This window comes from Propithecus coquereli, unplaced genomic scaffold (assembly GCF_000956105.1).
Source record: "Propithecus coquereli isolate 6110/MARCELLA unplaced genomic scaffold, Pcoq_1.0 Scaffold80, whole genome shotgun sequence".
Classification (NCBI taxonomy): Eukaryota; Metazoa; Chordata; class Mammalia; order Primates; family Indriidae; genus Propithecus; species Propithecus coquereli.
In genome coordinates, this window is record NW_012154174.1 from 2,217,742 (window position 1) to 2,225,362 (window position 7,621).

The following is a 7,621-nucleotide window of genomic DNA, read 5'->3' on the forward strand; positions in this document are numbered from 1 at the left end:
TATATATTTAAAATTTTAGCATATATAGTTAGAGTCCCATTCATAATATCTAATAAAGACATATTACAAGGTTTGTAATCTGCTCTTGATTTGGAAAACTAAGTATCATAAAAATGTCAACTGTTTGTAAACAAATACATTTATCAGAGTCTTTATAGGTTGTTTACTCCAACACTGTTTCAAGTCAATAAAAACAGTAAACAATTTCAATACCCATCAATAAGGGAAAGGTTGAATAAATTATGGTAATTCCGTACCATAGAACATTCCACAGCTGCTACTGACCTAGAATAACAGTAACCCAGAGTTACTGTGTGTGACAAATAAGTCAAAAACAAAAGCTGCAGATTAAGGCACCCAGCATGAATCCATTATGTGAAGGAGCAAACCTCTGCAGGTGCCTGTGTCTGTGTGAGCATGGAGAGAGGTGGGGAGGGACGTCATCTGCAGGCTGTCCACATGCTACCTTCTGGGGTGGGAAGGGAGCGAGATTCCCTCAATGATGTCCTCCTCCCCTTAAAGCCAGCATTTCAAAGCCTGGCTATACTTGCTATCCCCAGATCCTCACCTGCTGCTACTCCTCACCCATTCGTTCCAGTCTGGCTCTGCTCCCATCACCCCACCAAAGCAGCGGCAGCTAAGGGCAGCACCGCCACCGCTGACCACTCCGCCCTACTGGAGTGGACGCATCCTGGCTGCTGTGACACAACTGCGCTGTGCCCCTCTCAGGCTGCTCCCTTTCTGGCTCCTTTACAGGCTCATCTCCCTTTACTCAGCCATCCCAGGTGAGTTCTTCAATGGCACCGTGCCCTTGACTTCAAATACACACGCAACCTACACAAAAATGTCAGTCTAGCCTAGGCCTCTCCTGAGCCCCAGACCCACCAGCCTATTTGGTAGCTCAAAGGCATCTCAAACGTAACAGGTCCAAAGCCAAATCCACGCTCTTCCCTACCCTCTAAACCTGGTTCTCATCCAGTGTCCTACGTCTCAGGACAGCCAGGGGAATGAGGGGAGGTGGCTCTCCTTTCGTGCACACAGCACAGGGCTAGGCAAACAGCGGGTGCTCACTAATGAAGAGTTCTATAGAAACACGCCTTGTCACTTTCTTCCTAAAAATAGCTGTGACCTTTTCAGTGGACACAGCAAGCTCACATCTGCTACCACGGGCCCTGCCCATACACACCCTTTTCCCCAAGATGCCGCTGCCCAGGCTGCCCAGGCCATATGCTCCCTCACCTCCCTGTCAGCAGCCCCCACTTTTCTCCTCTCTGCCCTCATCTCACTGTCCTCCAAGCCGGCCTCCCCCTGCCAGGTGTTAGGTACAGGGGGTACCTGATTTTCCTCTCAACTTCCTCCTTCCTTTTCTGCTAAGGAAGAGCACAAGCCCCCGGAAAACTAGACACCAAGAGCTCACAGAGCCAGGCTTGGACCACCACAGGGGACCCCCAGCTTCATGGTTCCCTGCAGTAACACACCCACAATATCAACCCCTAACAGATCCTAAACCCCTTTGCAAACATCATCTCATCCGATTCTCCATTTGAGGCAGGCATTTTATCATCCAGAACACTGGGGCCCTGTGTGGCTAAATGCCTTGTCCCAGGTTACCCAGCACAGACGAGAACTCTGTCCCCCAACTCCTGGGGTGCCCCCACCCACTACTTCCTCACAGTACCATAGCCAAAGCCATCGGTGACTCAGGTCACTGATCAGGCTGTACTGTTAGGATCCTCCGCAATAACAACCAACCATGTGATTATCAAAGCTTTATTTCACGGGTTAGAGTCAGCAAGCCTAATGTGGAACGGTTTCTGTGGTTATTAGAAAGTTTCATTGAATTTCAACAACTCCTTTTAAACATGCAAACTCCCACCAAGAAAATCTGTTTCTTCATTTACCCTAAGAGCTTTCCTATGTAAGCATCACTCAACATTCCTGATATTCCAGGGGCAATGGGATCAGAGGGTGTTATAGAGAAAAATCCAAAGAAACTGGAGAGCCTATTCCCTTGGCTGTGCTTGTGAGCCACACCCACATAAGACTCTCCCCCGTGTGCTCCCCGCCAGCCAAGCACCAGGAACTGCTTTAGGCTTAAGAGGGAAGATGGCAGCTAAGAAGAGAGAGGGAGAGTGGGGTGAATCCAGGAGAAAGGAGAGGTCGCTCCAGAAAGGTCCTGGGCCCTCTGAAGGTCCAGCATGCGGCTCAGATTTGGTTTCCACATTCACCTCCTGCCCGCACTGGTTTCTTTTCTCTATTCTGCGGTGAGTTCCCAAGAAGAACATACACTAACCTATTTTGTCTCAACTCTTGCTCCTGTCACCCCAAGCCACCCACCACCTCCCCTAACCTCGTGACCAAGGCATTGCTAATTGATCCTGGCCTTCTAGACATAATCATGCAGAATGGGCCCTTTCTATCATCCTTGTTCTGGCTACACAAAGGCATCAGATGGGGTTCCTACTTGGCCTCTCACTCTAGATTCATTTCCATCTCATCCTTTCCACTTTTCTCCACCTACCCAAACCCAGCCTTCTATGTCCAATGCCACAGGGAAACCACCTCCCGGCCTGCCTCTTTCATTTAACTAACATTTCCTGAGCACCTACATCGGGCAAGGCCCATGTGATGCAGAGACCAAGAGATGAGTCAGAAACAGCCCCCGCCCTCCAGAGACAGAGGAAAAGGCAGACATAAGCCACGTGGCCATACAAACACTACGCAAGGCAAGTACTGCGAACTGGGTCAGTACTGGAGGAGTGAGGGAGGAGGGCTGAGTGAGCTCAGAGCATGCCCCCAAGGGACTCCCAGGAGGGAGGAGAAGCCTGGGCACACTGAAGGAGGCCATTCCAAGAGGACAGAGCAGTGGCGCTAAGACAGAGGGTTCAGGAGGGGAGTGGTTCAGCTCTGCTGGACCTTCTGCTGTGTGGAGGGAGTAACAGCTACCTTTATTATTCATTGACACTCACATCTGGTCACTTATGAGCTTAGACGCTTTATGCCTAATATGGGTGACACTGACCTGGGACACACAAGTGCTGTGGTGCACTGGTCACCACCTGTTCTGACTGGTCAGTACCTAAACACCGTGTGGTTGTTAAATATATTAATGCATCAAATCCTCGCAATAAGCTTGCGAGGTAGGCATTATTATCATCCCCATTTTACAGATGGGGAAACCAAAGCACAGAGACTAGTCAGAAGTGAGATTAGGGAGGTATGCAGAAGCCCACGGTGGTGTGCACCCCAGGCCAGGGCAACAAACTGCCCTGGCACCTCACCTGGCCTCTCTTGTCAGGGAACACCTGGTAGCACAGAGAATACCTCAAGGGAAGGGCCCTGTTAATCCTTCTGGGATCCCCAACAACTGACTGCAGCAAGAAAGGAATAAAGGGACTTAATGACAGCCAGGTAGAGGTGTGCATCACAGGCCCTGCCCTGCAAGCCTGAGTCCCTGCTGTATGGGAATGCCTGGCAGGGCTCACCCTCTCAGCTCTGCTCCAGGGCCGCAGGGAACTGAGGGGCAGGCTACCATGGACACCAGGGTGTGTGCCCAAACACTCAACCTCCACAGAGAGGGCACTGACTAGAGGAGCAGAGACAGAAATGCTCCGGGGGACTGTTCCCAGCTTGGGCTGGTATTGGCTGGCTTAACTTTTCCCCTCCCAAATCTCTAGATGAGGATCTTCACGTCTCTCCTTTAAACCACAGACCAGTTTTATCTTACACGCTTTCAGGCCTGAGCCCATGGGGAGATACAAGCCCAAGAATCCTCTCTGAAACTGGGGATCAAGGGTGGAGAAGGGGGGAAGGCAGAGAGGGAAACACAGCACCTGGGACGGATCCCCCCTTCTCTCCAATACTTGGGAGCATTCCTTACAAACAAACTGCAACAGCAGCAGCACCCAGGAATTTGCGTCCTCCCAGTTCCGGCAGAAAGTTCCTGAAGCAGCTGTCTCTACTCGCTCTCCTCAGCACAAGCCTTGCCCGGAAGGGCACACACACTCCACAGAACTCGGCTGGGTCAGAGAGGCCAGGGCCACTGGCCATCTCTCATCCCTCACACCGGCCAGTCGCCTTCTGGTCGCAGGTTCACTGGCCCCACGCCGGCCGAGATCCGCGCCCTCGACCTTACCCAGGCCAGGATTGACCCCTGACCTCTGACCCCCGGCTATGGGGCGCCCAGAGAGTGCACTCCGATCCCACAGGGAGGGCAGCCCCAAAGCCGTCGCTGGTCAAGCTGGGCAGGCCGGCGGACACAGGACGCAGCCTGCCACCTCCTTCGCCCGCTCCACTCCTGCAACCAGGAAGCCGCCGGGCCGCGCCAGGCGGGGGCGCAGAAGGAGGCGCAGGGCAGCCCCGGGCCTCCCCCGCGGGGGCCGCAGTGCACTGTCGCCACCCAGTCCCAGGTCCCGGCCGGCACGGGACCCTCACTCACCTGGCCACCGGGGCGGGGGACGCGCGGGGCGACGCGGATACAGGCAGGAGCGGCTCTCTCTGCGGACGTCCTGGGCGCGGCGCCTCGGTTCCGCCTGGAGCAGGGTCCCACTCCCGCTGTCGGGGCGTTCGCAGCACTCGGGACCCGCGGGCGCCGCAGCCGTCAGGGCGGGGCGGAAGGAGGAGCCGGCTCGGCGGAAAACTCCGCGGGCGCGGACGGCCTCACGCGCCAGGGGCGGGGCGAGCAGGGCCGGGGCGGGGCCTGGACGCGGCTCCGCCCCCAGGTGAGGGGTAGGCTGGCAGGCCCGTGGGGAGCCGCCTCCGCCCGCGGGGGCAGGAAGGCGCGGGCCTTCCGGCTACCCGGGGGGTTGGAGGGGCGGGTCGAGGAGGCCGCAGGCGCCCAGAGGACCTCCAGGCACCAATAACCCCCTCTCGCGCCCGGTCCGGCCTTGAGCTGCTTTCAGCCTCCTGGAGGGGAGGGCATTTCCTAAGCCTTTTCTCCTTGTGTGCGTTGTAGGTGACTGTCTTTAAGGTCACACTGTACGGAACGAGGGTAGGGGAAGTAGTTTTGCAATGGAGAAACCTGACAGACAACCTAAGCCAGGAGATCAAGGTTAACATTAGAAGGGATAAATCATATTGATAGCGGGCTTCCTCTCAAGAACACCTTACCCCAGTGTAATCGTGAGAAGAGCATCAGATATATCCCAACTGAGGGACGTTCTACAGAATACGTGACCAATACTTCTCAAAACTGTCAAGGTCATCCAAAACGAGCAAATCCGAGACACAACCAAGAGGAAAACTAAAGGTAAAGTGGTATCCTGGACAGAATCGTAGAAAAGGGACAGTAGATAAAAACTAAGAACATCTGCATACTATATGGACTTTAATTAATACAAATGCATCAATATTGATTCATTAATTGTAGCAAAAGCACCACACTAATATAAGATGTTAATAATAGGAGAAACCCAGGTTTATGAGAACTCCCTGTATTATCTTCTCAATTTTTCTGTAAATCTAAAATTGTTCTAAAAGTTTATTTTTTTAGTAAAAGGGACACACACGTAATATATGCATATATGGTAGTTATAAAATATTCAAAAAATAAATAATTCAGATTCACTTTTCACTCCCTCAGCCCACTTTTAGGTGTGTCCTTCCAGATCTCTCTCTCTAAAATACACTGAGCGTGTATGTGTGTGTTTGTTTACATAAATTGATTGTTTGCAAAACAGTGTTGCAGTATTTTTCTGCAACGTGCTTTTTCACTCTCTTTATCTTGGAGGGTCTTTCCATGAAGTGCATCTAGCAGCTGGATAGACCTGGTTCTTCCTATCCACTGCACAGTGTACACAATTGTGAGCGTCACCATTTATTACTTAGCTCCTTACTGAAGGACATTTAGGTTACTGCCTATTTTGGGCCGTTCCAAACAAGCTACTGGTCCTATTCGCATTTTAAAGGCACACAGAACTCTAAGAGCAGTGAGGACTGGGGCCGGAGGGCAGGCTCTGGCCCTGCCCGGGCCGGCATGCGGGCGCTGGGCGGGAGCCGCGCCCTCCGGCAGCCTAGCTGCGGCCCCACAATTGGCCCTGGGTGCCCAGTCATCTTCCGTGGCCTCGCGAACACACACCCCTCCAGGCGCGGCTCTTTCGGGGCTGGACAGCATTTTTTGGACATGAGTGGGCTGGTGAGGGTGAAACTCAGGCCAAAGGCTTCAGAGCGGCTCGGACAAAACGCCCCTAGGAACAGAAGAGGAGAGGAGGGTCAAAGGCATCAGGAAAGACTCTCCCAGGGTTGCTTATTACCCTGGTCGGGGCGCCCTCCTCGGCGCAGGAATGGGTGGGACTCGGGGGCGCAGGCGTGAAGCCCCCACGAAACAGGAGCAGCGTTCACAGGTAGCTGTTGTCACCCGGCACTCTCTCTGGACCAGGGGGGCTTGGTCGGGGAAGGTCACCTGGCGCTGACCCAGGCCCTCTGCCTGGACAACCGCGCCCGCGCCCCCGCCCCCGCCCCCCAGCAGCCGCAAAGGGGAGCTGCTTTGAATGGCCTACTTTTCTCCGTGGCTGAGCGCATGTTTCTTTGAATGCCACGTTAAAAAGTAATAAATCACTTAGGGTGGAATTCCTCCTGTATGTAGCACACACTTTCCTGCGTCAGAACTCTTCAAGGCCAGAATGGTGAATAGCTACCCTTGTGCTCACCTTTTTATAATTTTCGGCCATTTATTTTCAGCAAACGTTCAGTCTTAAGTGCTAGCAAGATTCCAGGGGCACAGGAGGTACTGAGAGGGCCGGAGCCAAGGTCCTGGTCCTCCAGGCCAATGGGCGGGGGTCACAGCTCCAGCGCCCCTACAGAACACGGGATGAGGGAAGACACTAGACCTGGTGTTGCAACCCCTGGGTAATGGTCCTGACTCTGACACTCGCAAGTGATGTCCTCCCCGCCCCGGCTTTCTCACTTACAAAGTCTTCAAAATGATCTACATAAATTCATAAAATAACCCCTGCTTCATTGCTTCTCAGGACTGAAACAATCATAAAAAGAGGCAAAGGAAAGTAAGTGCCTTAAAAAAAAAAAAGTCACATCCTGTATAGCCATGAGTAGTACAGTATTATAACCTTTCTTACACTGATTCATTCAACGGACAAGGGTTGAGTACAACCAGTGTCACTGGCCCTGTGCTTGGTGCCACAGATAGAGAGAAAAGAAAACTCCCTTGCTTTTAACACAGCTTGTAATCTAATGGAAAACAAATCAAAAATGCCACACAATAGAGGCTTGCAAAGAGGATCCTTGGGGATGGGTGAGAGGACAGGAGGTAGAAAGGCTTCTGATCAGTCTCGCCAGACTTTGCAAAGAAGTGACTTTTAATCTTTTAAGTCATGTTAATTCTTTAAAAAAAATTATCTACTACTTTAATTTCTGCTTTTATTTTTGTAGTTCTGTTCCTTCTGCTTTTCTTGGGTTTACTCTAGTGTTCTTTTCTGTTTTCTAGAGTTGAACATTAGAGTCATGTATTTTCAAAATCTTTTGTTTTCTAATAAATGTGTCACTATAAATCTTCCTCTAAATCCTGCTTTAGCTACATGTCACACATTTGACTATGCCATGCTTATGTTATCTCTTAGTTATAAATATTTTTTATTTTCAATAGGATTTTATCCTTAATGCACAG

The 7,621-nt window shown here is 51.8% G+C and overlaps 1 protein-coding gene across 1 annotated transcript in view; it reads right to left on the minus strand.

The window, feature by feature from the left end:
• Nucleotides 1–4,610, minus strand: part of ANXA11 (annexin A11) — a 47,420-nt gene extending 42,810 nt beyond the window's left edge. The window contains exon 1 of the mRNA XM_012663302.1: nt 4,439–4,610. The gene's annotated coding sequence lies outside the window, so the exon portion shown is untranslated. The remainder of the gene's footprint in view (nt 1–4,438) is intronic.
• Between the last annotated feature and the right edge of the window lie 3,011 nt (nt 4,611–7,621).